Here is a 14,953-nt window from a genome sequence, read left to right as displayed (position 1 = left end):
GTGCGAGAGAGAAAAGAGGTAAAGAAAAAGATTGGGGTCCCTCCTAAGAAGTACTGGGGTGCTGTAAGAAACAAATAAGTTGATGGGAAAGAAAGTATACTAACAAATATGAATTGCTCAAGAAATTTAAGTTAGAACTACCAGGGGACAGGGGCCTCTCTAACCATGTTCCTATGTTTTGGTGGCAAATTCTCAAAAAAAGCAAATCTAGGATTAAATTCTGGAACCATTCCTACAGAATTACAGATAGAAATCTCTTAACCTCAATGATTCCAAAAGCTAGATCACAAGGGGATAGCTGCCATTCTTAAGCCTCTAAAAAGTAAAGGACCACTGATAATTAAATGCAAAACCAGGATTAAAACTTTAAGACAGATCACATAATCAGACAAATTGAGTAAGGAAAGAATATAATTAAATGTTAAGTAAGGTGGTACAAAAAGGGAAGAGGATAGAGGACACTGCACCTGAGCCAGGAAGTGACATGATGAAACCGAATTATTAGCTGGCACCACATACAGTCCACATCTTTCTCCTATCCCTTTTCCCTCTGCTCAACAATTACTATTTAGTAATGTGCTTTTCCATTGTGTCCAGAGCTACTTATCTCCTCCAGTGTTGCCTTCTTTTCTGTCTTCTACATCAACACTCCCGAGCTAAAAAAGAAAATTTTAAAAGTTACCATAAGTTAAATGCTACATATATCAAGTATTACTGCATGGCAATTATTAGCTGATGATACTTTAAAAATCTTATAATTTCCACTCCTTTGAGGCTGGTACTATTATCCTCTTTTCCAAAGTAAGGACACTGAAGCTTAGGGGGTCAAGGATGCAGCTCAAGGCCACTGAGGCAATAATGTCAAAGCTAGGTTTGGAAGTAAGTCTGGCAGATTCCTCACCCTATTCTTTGAACATCTCTCCTACACTCTTTCCATTTTTTCCCAATAAACAAATTCTGTCATATGTGTTGGGGATTCTATGGATACAGAGCTTACAGGAGTGCTTATATGAGGTTGCAGATACAAGATTTGACAATAGAAGGCAGAGAGATTGGGTGACAAACACTTGACTGCCAAATTATCAGCTTCAGGAACAAAATCTTCAAATTAGCATTGAAGAGACAGCTATCCATCCAGTATTCTTTTCTGTTCCCTCTCAGACCTTCTGTACCTTAGGACCCATTCTCAATCATTTGCTTGAAACCTTATCTACCCAGTTGAAAAGGGGAAAGAGCCTGGGATTGCCCCTCCCACAAATCACCCACAGGCTGGGGAGAATAGAGCAAATAATGTACTAGTAGGAGGTGTCTGTGAACTCTAGTCTTCAGCCTTGTGCAATACCAGTCTTAACTGTGTTTGTAGCTTTTATTTTCGTTTACCTGCAGAGGTGGTTCATGGGGGGGGATTTCTGGCCACAGGGCTCAAATAAAAGATGAACCAACAGGTCTGGTACCATAAGGAAGTGATCAGAGCAGTGAGCATCTGGGGAGCTTTTTAAATGTTCCTAGGAGAAAGCAACACTTGCCATTACAACACTGGCAACAAAATTGTAATGCTCATTCTTAAAATTTAGTGATTAACTCTTACTTTGGAAGGAGCTTAGGAAGACAGTTAGATTCTCCTCACAGACATTCTGATTCTGTAAGTGTGGGAGGTACCCAAGAATCTGATGTTTTGCTAGTACTACAGGTGATTTTGATAAAGTTCTAAGGACCACGCCCTGAAATACATTGCTCCAACCATTTACAAGGCTGACCAATTAGCAAATATGAGTGGAGAACACAAACTCTATAAAGAAAACTTGTACAAATATCAATGCTAATTTCTAGGTTGAGAGATCACTTTTAAATAAAGCTACACCGCTTTTGAGAAGTTTCAGGGTCTATAAATGTTAAGACCTTTCCCCTGATGTAACCAAATGGACTTTTATACAAGCCCTTCAAAAATAACAGCATATCTCACTATGGTACATCTTGTATCTCTCCTACACACAGTACTTGTCTAGAGTGAAGACCCTGACTAAATGCTACTTCCAGTGCTTAATTTACATTTGGTGTATGGTTGGAGATAGTTCTTAGTGCAGATTTATTTGATTTCAAAAGAAGCACTTCCCTTCAGACAACTGAATCAAAAGATTTCATTCATGCTATTTTTAAAACAAGTTTAAAAATTGAACAGTACTCCAGCAAAGTATTATGGTTATGATCAGGACATTTAATTAGACATTCAACCATAATGCAAACAGCCACTCATTATTTAAGAAACAAATCTTTCAAAGACTCATGTTCTTCAAACAAAATTATGTCATGAAATATAGTATCTTAAATCAATATTGCTAATCTTTCTAATAGAAACCCTACCAATTTCTTTCTTTCAAAATGCAAACCCCTATTTTAAGCTATAAATTTTGGGGATGCATTCTAGAATTAAGCTCAATTTTTCTGTAAATTCTTCCTTTGATAACTTCTTTCTCTCCAGTAAAGCATGATGATAATTCTCTTTAAGGACAGGTAAGATAGATTTCTGATTATTTTTATCTGAGCACTAGGTATTTTACTCAGCAAATAGTTTTTGAATACCTTAATGCACTTCTATATTTTAAAAAATCAACTACTGTTACTATAAGCTCCACCAAGGGAGAAACCATCCAGTAGAGCACTGGACATGTAAAAGGCACTTTCATGAATGGTGAGAAAACTAGGGGACTTGGTCTTATAGTGAACAAAATAACTTCTTTTGTATAAACTCCTAGCAAAGTGTACGTGCAATATTTGTTAGAATTTTGTTCATGGAAAATGTTTGACTTGACTTTCTTATGAAAAATAAATGTAGGTTATCATGATAACCAAAAGTTAACACTTCATTGTTTTTCAAATCAATCTGCATTGACAATATTTCAATAACTAATGCCAGACCAAACCTTTAACATTAATTATTTATCAAAATTATACATGCCACTAACACATCTCAACAAAGATTATGTAAGTGCGCTGTCTAGGCGTCAGTGATACTGAACACAGTAGCTATTTTCAATCCTTCATTAAAATTAGATCAAGATGTACTTGTATTTTGTGTTACAGTTCCTGTAAGGAAGATTTAAATTACTTTACCATATACTTTGGTTACAAGTAACATTTTCTTTTTCTTCTTTGTCAGAAGAGCCCCCATCTCCCAACAAAAGTTTTCAGTAGAAATAAGCAATACAGAAACTAAAACAACAAACACAAGCACCTGCCCTGTTTACTCTCTCCCTTGCATAAAAAAATGACTTGTTCTCCCTCTAAACTGAGTCCAGAAGGACTTGCTGGGGGCACCTGCCACTTCACCTAACTCTTGACTCTCTGTGTCCATCCTGGTCCCCAGGATTCCAAATGGCACAGCAAAGTAGATCAGTCTTACAAATCATAAAACAAGCAATTCCGGGTAATTTATTTTCCCGGAAGATGGCCTATAAGTATTGGTGTTTTTAAATATCAAACTTAAAAGTTGCTTCTTAGTAGGCTGAAAGGTGAATCCAGGCGCATGTAAATATATCCTGGCCTACCGCTTCGTAACTCCTGAACCTCGTTGAAGCACAGAAAAATCTCAAATGGAGATTAATTTTAAAAAACGGGCACCACAGATCACGTAGCTGTGGCCCCATATATCATATACAGGGAGATCTAAGTGGTTCAATCGTTTGTCCAAGGTCAAGCAGAGCCAGTTACAGGCAGGGTTGCTCCGCGACCTTCTAACCTTTCCGCCTGCCCCCCTCCTTGCACAGGCTCTTGGCAGCCCCCGCCCCTGAAAGGTTCCCACGGATACGGTTCGCAAGTCAGTGGCATGTCAGTGCCTCTCCAGCGACGGCACTTTTATTTGTTCTCCCCGCCTGCTCCAAAAAGTATTAAAGGCTCCCTCCACGCCTTCTCCCTAGCCAGGCGCCCCAACCACTTGAGCCCATCGCTCTTCAAAACCGACTCACCCTCAGCCGGGTCTGGGGAGCCCTCGGACGAACTCCGGCCCTCCCCGCAGTCCCAGCCGACCGCGCCGCGGCCCTGGCTGACGACGAGTCTAGAAAGTCACCGGCGGTGACCGCGGACGCGAGGGGCGGGCCGCGCCGCGCCGCCCCGCGGAGGCGCCGCAAACTTTTCCCGGCTCGCAAGTTGCCGAGCTCGGCGGCCGCGGACCGACTTCCTTCGCCCGCCGCCGGAGCGAGGGGGCGCCCCTTCCCCGGGAGGGGGCTGGGCGAGCGTAGAGACCGTCAGTTTGGGGCCGAGGGAACGCGGGCGCCCGGTACTCTGAGGCGCGCCGGGCCAAGCCCAGCGCATTGTCTCCGCAGCTTCGGACCAAGACCCAGCGGCAGTGGCAGGAGCAAGAGCAGTGAGGAGTTGCGGTCCCAAATTTGCCGCCCCTTTTCGTCGTCGCCGCCCACTGCGTTCTTTGTGTGTCTCTAGCCGTCCTTAGGCAGCTCCGCCGCTCGCCTGACAGCTGATGGGCTCACCACGCCGGGTCCCGCGTCCCCTCGGCGGCCACCGGCGAAGCATGGCCCAGCTGGCCATGGAGCAGGGAGGAGTGTTGACAGATGCTGTCTCGGAGCGGTCGCCGCCGAGGGAAAACGAAGACTGGCCTGCGACCAGTCTAGCTCCGCACTCCCTCTCCAAGACCCGGTCGGCGCGGAGACCCTCCCTTAGCGGCCGCCCTCGCAGCCTGGTCTGGCACCCAGTGCCCGGCTCCGCGGACGGGCGCGCTCGGTCAAGAATCCTGGGGAACCTGCTCCGCCCCTTGGCTCTAGCGCCCTCCAATGATCTCGGCCTACAGGGGGCAGTTCTGTCCAATCAAGTGTTGGGAAGCCCGGCCAGTCCCCGAGAGTGCAGCCAATAGAACGCGACTCCGGCAACACACCCGCCCTGATCCTCTAGGAACAAACCGCTCAGAGCCCAGAGGTGGGACTCGATCCTGGAGCCCAGAGCAAGTCAAGTCGAGCGGCAGCTGGGTCGCAAAGTGGAGAGACAGTCTGTGGGAGAGAGGTCTGATGTCTAAATTGCGATTATTATAAGGAGTTGATGTAAATGGAAACCCGCAACACACTACTTTTGTAGGTCATCAAAATCCACACCCACACTTTTCTGGGGAGAGTGCATAAAAGAAAGCTGCACAATCCGTCCTAGCACTATTAAATATTCAAGTTAAGGCTTTTCCTTTTAGAACACTACTTTAAACCAGGTGCAGGCCAATCCCAAGCATTTGTGTTCTTAATACATCGGACAGAACACCCGATATCTGAAAAAGGTTAGTTTCTGTCCTGCTCCAAAACGCAGACTGTCACTGTTGCCACTGCAATGTTTTTTTCTTTTCTTTTCTTTTTTTTAACCTGAAAGAAAATTGCATTCAAGAATGAAAATATGGGTTCATGAGTTCTGTATCTGAATTATTTTTATCGTGGACTTTATTTCTATAATAAAGTCACAGGAACTATCTTTAGTGGAGATAAAAGAATATAGATATAGATGATATATATATTTATGATTATCTATTTATCTACCAAGACTTGAGTAAAGTGCTGGCTATAAGTTACTGCAGCTCTTGATCACAGGACCTTGTCCTTAATCAGCACTCTGTAGTATTTTCTAATTTGACTTGAATAGTATTACTCAGTTGTTTATGTGAAGTTAATAAACTTTATTAAGTTCTTTATTGAAAGACTACACCATGATGACAACAGTTTTGGTAACAAATATTTACATATTTTAAAAATAAAATTACACTTATTTGTATGCTTCAAATTGTCATGATCAGTTTATTTCTTCTGGCAATGAACTTCACATAAAATTTTTTTGTACACATGTGACACGTTCCTCCTGCATAAATTTCTTTGATGACCAATCTCATTTTTTAAAAGATCCTCTGTACAGTGAACCAAAGAGAAAAAGATATAAAAGAAAAATTACTATCTTACCATTTTCAAAGAGGAAATTACTATATAACATATTGCTTTCATGGTTGAAACCCACTGTGCCTTACCACATTTGTTTCAGGGAATAGCATGAAGCCCAAGACTGAGTTTTGTCAAAAGATGCATAAGTCCTGGATTGACTTTGAGCAAATCTTTTAATGACTAATTTCCTAATAAGAAGCTAGTATACTGGGCTTTGCCTGCTTCATTGGGCAAGTGAGAGCCAAACAAGATAGCTTTTGTTAAGTTCTATGTTTCCTGTAAAATATTGTGCCAAGTGAAAAGCAATATTAAATATGTTACTATTCTCTAATTTTCTATAAAGATACTCACCCACTAGCAGCCTAATAATATTTCCTTGGTACAGTTTTTCAATCTGAAAATTTTTGAGCCCATCAGTTTTTCTCCCAAAATAGATGTAAACAAAACCTCTGTCTTAATATTCTAGAGCAAAGCAGTATTTCAGCTGGGTCCTATGGTGCATTCCTATAGTCCCACCTACTAGGAAGGCTAAGGCAGGAAGATTCCTTGAGCCCAGGAGGCCAGCCTGGGCAACCTAGTGAGAGCCATTACTAAAACAACAAAACAAACAACAACAACAAAAATGCAGCATTTACAATATTTTTAATATCTTTTTTAATAGAGAGGGTATTAGGCTAGAAAACAAAAGTACTTAGGAAAGAATTCTGGATGGGAAAATATGAGAAATTTTGTTTACTATTGTTACCATTGACATATTTCTGAAAAACAAGATGTATTAATGTTCAACTTAATACTCTTCTACATATACTGTTTAAAATATATGAAAACTTCAATGTATACATATAAATAAATTAATGTATCCTATTTCTGCTAAATTTCCATAGTTATACATGGCAGTTATTAATGGCTAGGTCAAATTGATACTCATATAATCAAGTATTGAATTTAATATTTCACAACACTTGTTAGGGATTCACTATGGGTTTTGTGATTAATTTTCAAAGAGAAAAGTATTTTTAGATATATTTCCATGTATTAAAGTATAATTTGTTTACTTTATTCCCAAACTTGCCAGCTAGCACAGAAATTTAATTACTGCTTCAAATAAATGTAAATATGGTAACAATAACATGAAATTTACTGAATTTCATTGAACCAGTACTTGTCATTTGTACATTTCATTTTATGAGTGAAAACTGTAGGAAGATTGATCAATAGAAATCTACTATTCATCATTTATTAAGTAGATTTAAATCAGAGTATTTGATGATTTCCTGATATTGACAAGTCCACACCCTTTTATTGCAGGGGATAAATATTTTCTCAGTTGTCTGAGTTATGCTCATGACTCCACTGTAGTGATGTTTTATTTACTAAGTGATATTTTCAATTTTTTTTTTTATCTGTGACTTCCTTATCAGTTGTCCAGTATGGAACACTAGAGTTGTAGCTCCAGAAGAGAGCTGTTGGGTTTGGCACATATTTAAAGGTTTACTGAAGAACAATTTTTACTTTGGAGTTAGTCTTAGCATTTGTTGATATTTTTGATATATAAACATACAGTCTAAGTTGCTTCACGTGATCTGTGGTAATATGACTAATCACAATATTATTTTCTCTGTATTTTTGTATTTAAGATACTATCATCTTAAGATTGCTTCATCAATGAGTATAACAAACAACTGGATTTGTGGTTTCTGGATTCTGATAGTTGAAATGCTTCTGAATTTCTATGTTTTAGGCAAATCAGACTTCCATGTGATTTCTTTCCAATTCACTGCATCTAATCCATTCATCTGAAAATGGTGTTATTAGGAATAATGAAATAATATCTACATAGAGAATAAAAAAATAATTAGCTCTATTTTTCTTTCTATTTTTGACATGGATGAAGGAAAATTGCTTTAGTGAACCACAACATCAGATCCTTTTAACTCTTTTATGAATCTTATATTTTTCTGATTTCTTGAATCTGACCATACAGTTTCCTCATTGTGTGATATAATTCCTGGCAAAAATATTTTATATGCATAAGAAGGAACATAAAAAATTACAAAAAACACTGGTGATAGGCACACTTGACTCCCTTCTCCATTTTATTTTGGGTTCCAACCCCTCAGAAAAATTGCTCTTAGAGTTACAAAATTTTATTTTCACTAAAATGAATTTTTTATAACTTTTTTCTTAACTTCAACTATTAGAAAATGCAAAACTAAATTTACAGTTCAATTTAGCAAGATATTCACATATTCACTGTGATATAGATATAGATATAAATGTATTTTAGTGATAGGGTCTCCCAATGTCACCCAGGCTTGTCTCCAACTTCTGGACTTAAGCAGCTCTCCTGACTCAGCCTCCCAATTAGCTGGGACTACAGAAACATGCCAATGCCTCTAATAAACATAATATTTAATTTGTCTTGGCTTATTACTTTCCATTATGTTTATGTATTTTTTTTACTATTTGCATATATACATTTATTTAAAATATTTTATGAACTTTTTTACTATTTGCATGTATGCATTTATTCAAAATATTTTATTACATGAGATTAAATATAAATGAATGAATAACATATTTTGAGTCATATATAAACCCTGGGAAAGATGGACTGAACAAAACTTACATATAGTGAGACAATATGAAGGATATCACTGTCTTTCTCCTTCAACAAGGAATAGAAATCTGATTCACCAGGTTTAACATCTCAAAACCTTTCTCAGAGAGACAGAAAAATAAATAAATAAATATACCAGAGGGATGAAATTTATTACACTTATTTCTTTAAAGTTGAAGTTTTGTTTAAAAGTCATACCCTTGGGCTGGGGATGTGGCTTAGTGATAGAGTGTTTGCCTTGTACATGAAAGGTTATGGGTTCCATCCGCAGCACCAATCCCTAGTACTGAAATAATAGCTTCTCTTGTGTAAGATATTGGCTTATAAAGAGTACAGAATGACATTTTAGCATTTTTATTTTGTTTTGCTTTATGAGATACATTTTAAATAACTAGAAATTACAGGTTAAAAATATCAAACATCCTTTTAAAAGAGAGTATTCTATATAGATAAACAATGTATAGATAAAAATCTACAATCAATAGATTTCCTCTCCAGGACAGCAGGACAGCATGCAAGAGGCTTTCAGTAGAATCAGTAGGTTTCAGGGGTAGTTGTAGAAAACTTAACCCAACATGATTTAAATATTTTTTAAAAATATTTTCTCATGTGACTAAAACTTTGCAACCACAGTGAGGCAAAATCAAGGTAGTTAGTTCATGGAAAGTGGTAGATTAAAGCAGAGAGCAAAAGTAAAGAGGCAGATAGAGGCCAGAACAGCCTTATGCACTAATAGAGGTGTCAAGAAACTGACTAGAATTTATCAGACAAAAAAACAGAAATGTAGTTGGACCAAGTGGTGCATGCCTGTAATCCCAGCTACTCAGGAGGCTGAAGCAGGAGGATCACAAGTTCAAGGCCAGTTTGGGGGATTTATAGAGACCCTTTCTCAAAATAAAAATAAAAAAGGGCTGGGGATGTAGCTTAGTAGTAAAGTGCAGCTGGGTTCAATCCCCAGGACACAAACAAAACAACAACAAATTTTTTAAAAGGCATAAATATATATTGATTATTTCTAAATTACAAACAACAAAACTAAAAATAATATCAAAATTATGGAGTTGTGGAGAGAAGCAATACAGTAAAACCTCTTTTTACATTGGTGGCAGATAGTAAATCACATAGAAATAAAAATAAAGAAATAATTAGTAATTTCACTTTTTTTTTTTTTAAAAGCAGAGTCTTGTTTGGCTATCCACAAGCAGAAACTAAAAGCAGAAATGGTTGAAAGACTTTTCCTTCTGGTGATGATGTTGCAATTGAGTATGAGGAGGGTTGTGGTCGTTTCATATTTTTGAATATTGTTTTGATGAAAATTGTCAATATTATAGGAAAAAGCCTTAGTGTGAATTATTAAATATAAATTAGGGTATAATATATCTTGGGAAGCCCTAATTGTAAAGTAGTTAGAGTATGATAAAATGGGTTAGGACCTCAGTATGCTAAAATATGAACATTGGTCAGGAATATGGATGGTGGTTTTAAGAAAACAAATATAATGAATATACAGGAAAATTATCTTATGTATTTTATAAGCTATTCACAGTTTAGTTGGTTATCTTTTGGTGTGTGTTTGAGAACAAATGTGCCTTTGGGTTCCAAAGATTCTAGGGCAGATTCAGTCTGGGAGAGACTGCTTGCTAAGTGCCTGTTTGTTTTTTGATGAAGTAATTGTATCATTTAAAACTGACTCAGCACACAGGAAAATGTGTTCATTGTGAGTTTCATAGCTTGAAAAATGAGTGAAAATTATGGAGACGATTCTGTGGAAAGTTACAAAAGAAATTAAAAGTCTGGAACATAGATGATTTGAGAAATTATCATTTCAAGCCTTTGAAACTCCAGATTTTCAGATATAATTCATTGTTCATTTTGTGTGCAAATGAAGGAGACTATAGGGCCCAATGTGAGATGCCCTAGGAGGTGTATTAGAATCAGTTCATCTTGAATAATAGGGAAATCAATCTGTTGGGCTTGCAGGTTGTGTGGAGAGTACTCATAAGCAAGGAAAAATATCATTACCAGAAATAATGTAAGAAAAAGGGTATGCAAATCTAAGTGGGTAAGGAACCAACTCAAACAACCATTTGGATCACTGCCAGTTGATAATAAGCAAGATGGATATGAAAAACTATCTGTAATAATTAAAGCAGCAAGACAGAGCTGTAAAACTACTGTCAGGATACAATATTTAATCCTAATATGTAGTTTTATTTTATGATGTATAGTGTCATTTGGAGATAATATTTGTGAGAATTGCCTGAACTTTTACCAAAGCATTCTCATATACATGACATTTTTCTGAAGATACTTATAGTAATGATAAGAATTTGTTTTACATACCTTTAAAAAAAATGGAAACCACCTTTACATGTATAATGCCATTAGAGCCTAATATCTTTTCCTTGAGTTGAAGAGGAAGTTAGCTTGGTATAGTATTTAGATTAAAAGACATGTTTGAACTCCACTACCCAACAAAACTCAACCAGGTCACCAATTCCTCTGAGCCTTTAAATGAGGATGTAATAATTATGGATGCTGTATCTATCTCTCTCGCTGTATTGTTAGAAGGATACTAGTGGCTGATTTGTGTGAGCACCTTTGCAGACCTTTCTGTAGGTGGCCCATTTTCTTATTAGCATAGCTTCTATTGCTATTTTATTTTATTATGTTTGAGATACTGGAGATTGAACTGAGGGATATTTTACCACCAAGCTACATTGCCAGCCTTTTTTAAAAAAATTAATTTTACATTGACTCTCACTAAATTGCTCAGGCTGGCCTTGAACTTGTGATTTTCCTGAGTTGCTGGGATAACAAGTATGCATCACTGAATCCCTGTTCTATTTCTATTTTATTAATAATGGAAAGGAGATGCAGTGATCAAGAGATAATCCAATTAAATAAGGTTGGGTCCATGGTCTTAGATCCCTAGGTCTTTTAATTACTACCAAGTGTTCCATTCCACTACTTTGATCCTTGCTTTGGATGATGATCAATGAATATAGAATTAGAATAGTCTGTTGGTTTCCTCAGTTTCTTTTTTGGATTGAAGAGTTAGACAAATTGATTACCAAGGTCTTCTGATTATAAATCCTACTAGTCAAGTACTTGATTCTCCAGCTCCCTTGGGGGTCTCCACTGGTCTAGAAGGGGTGGCAACCAAAAGAGAGTTAAAGTGCTCTGTATAGAACACAGATGAATTTCTCTTGTTCCTCAGAGAAAAGAAGGGACAGAGAAACAAGAAGATGATTTGAGGTTAGAAAGTACAAACCATGAAACAGTTTATGAAGATTTTCTGAATGTGGGGACAGAAGTGATATGTAGAGGACTTCTAAGATTCAAGTATCAGTTTCAGTGAAATCTTCTTAACACATAATGTGAGCTAATAAGCTATTATGTGTTAATTGTAGTTTTGTTGTTGTTATTTGTAGTTTTGTTTTGTTTCAATGGATTCCTGTGGAACATAGGAAAATAAGAGAAGACTATGAAAATATAAGTCCCCTTCTTCTTTTCCCTAAAATTCTTGAAAAATTGTCAGGCCTCTGAGAATTAATTTCTAGACAACACTTAGAATAGAATGAAAAAGTAAATAAGTAAAAACGGAGGCCTAATTGTGTTTGAGTTTCCCTTATCTTAATAATGGTAAAGCCTATTGGTACAGAAACAGAAAGGAAAATTTCAGTATATGGAGATTATTGATGAAAAATAGAAAAAGTAGAATGATTTATAGCTAATCCAACACCATGTGCTTTATTGCTCTAAAAATAGTTGTCTGAGAAAACTAAGTATGTTTATCATTGCATATTTTGTTTTTAATATATCATCTAGCAAACAATATGTTTAATTCATATAGGATAGGGTAAAAATTGTGCCCTGTCAAGGATGTACTATAGGGTCATGTTTATGTAAATATAATAAAATCTAGACGAATCAACAACTGAATGTTGCTAACTGTGATTATTTGTGTAGTAGAATTTAGTAAGATCAGGGTAGTCTACATACTTTTCTGTATTCTCTGTAATGTTTTACATAAATTCATTACTATTAAAATGATGAAAAGATGCTCTATAAAAGATATATAACTGGGCAGGAGGTATAGGTCAGTGATAGAGTGCTTCTTTAGCATATATGAGGCTTTCTGGGTTCAAACCCTGACACTGCCAAACAAACTATATATGTATATGTGTATATAGATAGATGGATAGATAGATAGATAGTGAATCTGCCACTCCTCCATTGTTACATTAGTTATTATTAAGTTTATAATTAAAAAGAAGGATATGAATTGTATGAAATTATCAACTTCATATTGAAAATCTCTTTACTTGGGCTTTTGAAAGAAAAGTTTAAATATCCATTGCAATAAAATAATTTGGATGATTTTCATGATCAAATTAAAACAAAAAATAATATAGAGAGTAATGAAACAAAATTTAGTGTGATGGTTACCTCTAAAAATCTAAATTCCAGCATTTTTTGTCAGCTGTTTATTTTTTTCTACAGGATATGAAAAATCTTTGTTGCTTATTAACTCACATTAAGCAGAATATTTAAGGACTAGCAAAATGATTTAATAGCAAGAATTCCTAGAAAGAAAGGCATGACTTTTCACTTTTGGGGGACTTTGTAGTCATTAAAGAAGATAGGTAATGTGTACGTAACACTCTGATATAATTTAGAACAGAGTTCTCAACCAGGGAGATTTTGCCACCCTCCATCACTCAACTTCCTGGGGATGTTGGCAGTGTCTGGAGACATATATACTTATCACACCTGGGGAAAGGAGTGTGCTACTGGCATCTAGTGGGTAGGCACCAGGGTTACTGCTGTGTATCCCACAATGCACAGGAGAGCCCTCGACTGCTAAGAATTATTCAGCCCAAAATGTCAACAGAATACAGGTTGAGAAATCCTACTTCAGGTACCTGTTTACTGAGAAACTAAATAGCAACATCAACCTCAAACTTAAAAAAAAAATTAAAAAAAAAAGAAAAGGAAGAAATCTTCATTCATGTTTTCTTACAAGCAATGGAAAACAAAAATTCCATTTCCTTCCCCCCAAAGTTGAATATTTATCATACATTTGTTGTGATATAAAGTAATATGTAGAAATTAAGAAACCTAAGGTAGCTAATCACAGTCTTTGAAGAAATAGAACTGAAATGGTAAGTCTCTGAGAAAATAAATATGCTTCAACAGGTTAGTTGGGAATGCCTTTAAAAAATGCCTCAAGAGAATATTTTAGCTAGCAACTTGAAACTATTGAGAACGTGAATCCAGTGATCTGTCAGGATCATATATTAATAATGACTGCTTTTCTCCCAAGAAACAAATGAAAACACAAAATGCACTTATTACAATGTTTTATGTGCTGCTCAGAATCTTGAGTTATTAGAGAGGCAGTGTGGGTCGAGGTGCAGGTACACAGGACAGGAATCTTTTCCCCCACCCTGCCAACATGCAGCCTGTGATATCTTGGCAAAGTTCCTGACAACACAAAGGTGGGCAGTATTTTGTATTGTGTTAACCCCCAAACTCTGTAGCATTATTTTAAAATGTAATTTCTGTTAGTTAGTGCAGGAATTTCAATGAAGGTCATTGCATACCCCACCCCAATGAGGGCACTAACAAAGTTGCCTATAAATACAAATGAACGCGATTGATTCAAGCATAATCTCTTATTCTTTATTATTATTTTCTTCAAGGAACAAGGTAAGTTTTGTGAAGGATGAAATGATATTTCAGGATATTATTTTTGGTTTAGTTTTTAATTAAATGTGTTATGCTGCACAAAACAACAAAATCATTCTGGGAATGTTAGATGAAGATGTGCTGAGGACCACGTTACTCTATGTTGTCAAAGGTTTTCCTTTTAATGGGTGTTAGAATTGATTCTACCAGGTTAATCAGAAAGGTATAAATCTCATTCTTTAAATATTTATTTTATATTTTAATTGGTATAGGGATCAAGAAACCAAAAGGATTGCAGGATGAACTCTTTGTAAACATTCCGTGTTTTCTTTATAATTTTAAAAATATAATAAATATATTTTTCATTAATAATAATTTCTTTCTAGTATACAAGTAATATTCACTTGCCACTTAAAATTTGAAGAATTCTGGAAAGGATACAAAGAAAAAATATCTGCAGAGACCTTCACTTTCGATGTATGTCAACTTCCCTCCACTTCCTCCTTAAAATGGGTCACTGTATATCCAAACCCTACCCTCAGCTCCATCACATTTATCCATCCCATCAACATTCTTCCAAACCAAATTTTAACATGGTTGCATGTATTTTAAGTGGCTGTACCAAACTCAGTTCTGCAAGCACTTCTTGTTTTTTTTCCTCGATAACACATATAGATATATAATGTTCACAAGTCAGTGAATGCTAAGGCACATGTACATAAGG

General features: G+C 36.6%; 1 long non-coding RNA gene across 2 annotated transcripts in view; it reads right to left on the bottom strand.

The window, feature by feature from the left end:
* LOC114086705 (uncharacterized) overlaps positions 1-4,689 on the bottom strand; it is a 48,131-nt gene extending 43,442 nt beyond the window's left edge. Inside the window, exons 1-3 of one of the 2 annotated variants that reach the window (XR_011707719.1) lie at positions 3,963-4,689; positions 1,381-1,505; positions 468-656 (exon numbers count right to left, since the gene is read on the bottom strand). This is a non-coding gene — a long non-coding RNA (uncharacterized lncRNA). The remainder of the gene's footprint in view (positions 1-467; positions 657-1,380; positions 1,506-3,962) is intronic. The other variant, XR_011707720.1, reaches the window with a different exon arrangement.
* Between the last annotated feature and the right edge of the window lie 10,264 nt (positions 4,690-14,953).

The sequence above is a fragment of the Marmota flaviventris genome, chromosome 6, assembly GCF_047511675.1.
Source record: "Marmota flaviventris isolate mMarFla1 chromosome 6, mMarFla1.hap1, whole genome shotgun sequence".
NCBI lineage: Eukaryota > Metazoa > Chordata > Mammalia > Rodentia > Sciuridae > Marmota > Marmota flaviventris.
This window is presented reverse-complemented; position numbering and strand designations above follow the sequence as displayed.